Source organism: Echinops telfairi, unplaced genomic scaffold (genome assembly GCF_000313985.2).
Source record: "Echinops telfairi isolate 266 unplaced genomic scaffold, ASM31398v2 ScPeMD7_4048;HRSCAF=4782, whole genome shotgun sequence".
NCBI classification, from domain to species: domain Eukaryota; kingdom Metazoa; phylum Chordata; class Mammalia; order Afrosoricida; family Tenrecidae; genus Echinops; species Echinops telfairi.
Window position 1 is genome coordinate 892674 of NW_022107947.1, and position 1340 is coordinate 894013.

Here is a 1340-nt window from a genome sequence, read left to right on the forward strand (position 1 = left end):
GAAAATCTCAAGTGTACGAGTGATTTTCTCATTTCAGAAAAGGTCCTTCCCCAGGCAAAAAAATGTGAGATGTCGATCGATGACAAACCATGTTCTGGACATCCATCACCTTCCTGAATGGATGCAAACATCGACTTGTAGTGCGTTTGGATCATTCAAGCTCTCTATTTAGAGGTCCTGAAAATATTGTGTAACACTGTATGACAAAAAAAGGCCTGATTTGTAGCAGACAGGGGACTGGTTTTGCTACCACGACAATGCACCTGCTTATGAAGCCATCTCAGTGTGCCAGTTTGGGGTAAAAAACAGCAGGCTTCTCTTGTCTCGTGCACCTTACTCCCCTGACCTGGCTCCATGCAACTTCTTTTTATTTCCACGAATGAAGAGGGACATGAAAGGACAGCAATTTGATGACATAAAAGAAGTAAAGAAAAGAACGAAGAAGGTGCCATCCAAACAATTAAGTTTTAAAAATGTTTCCAAAAATAGAATCATAGGTCTGACAAATGTATGAAGTGCAATGGAGAGCAATGGAGAGTGCTTTGAAGGCTGTTTTGTAAAATAAACAAACAAACAAATAAACATATAGCTTTCAATGGAGAGTGCTTTGAAGGCTGTTTTGTAAAATAAACAAACAAACAAATAAACATATAGCTTTGAAAATAAATTCCAGGGTTTTTTGGGGGGTACCCCTCATATATCCAATCAAGTACAGGCTGGAAGTTATCTTACAAGCTCTCTATCATCATGATTAATTTCTATCACATGTGTAGGCCTATTTTATAATATCACGTAGGAGAAACATTTAATCTCCTTAGTGCAGTCAAATAAGCCTGCAACCCTTTTAATAATACTGAAACTTAATCTTTTCTTCAGCCCTGAATCCATTCCTTGTTGTTTAAAAAGAAAAATAAAAGTAATAGAAATACAGATCCTGCCATGAGGAATGTTTTTCTTGTAATGATGTCAATTATTGGATCAAAAAAGAGTCAAGTGATTGTTGGCCTCACAATGACAGTGGACCATTTGGAAAATTATGTCCAAAAGTTCTGGATGGTAAACAAGTTTCTGTAGCCAGAGACATTTCTAGGGTGCAAACCTAATGGTGAAAGTCATGAGTGGTTGCTGTAGGCCCCATTCATCATCTCTGCATATTGTGTTTACGCTATTCAGCCTAAATAAACCAATGAAGAGCAGTACTAGTGGAAAGCTGGTTTTCAACGCCTTGTTGCTCTCAGAACAATCACTGAATATAAACTATCATTTCAAGGATGAAATGGAGAGTTTGGGCCCCAGTAAAATGGGAATTGTGGATGTTTACTTGAACGTGTTGCTCAGTA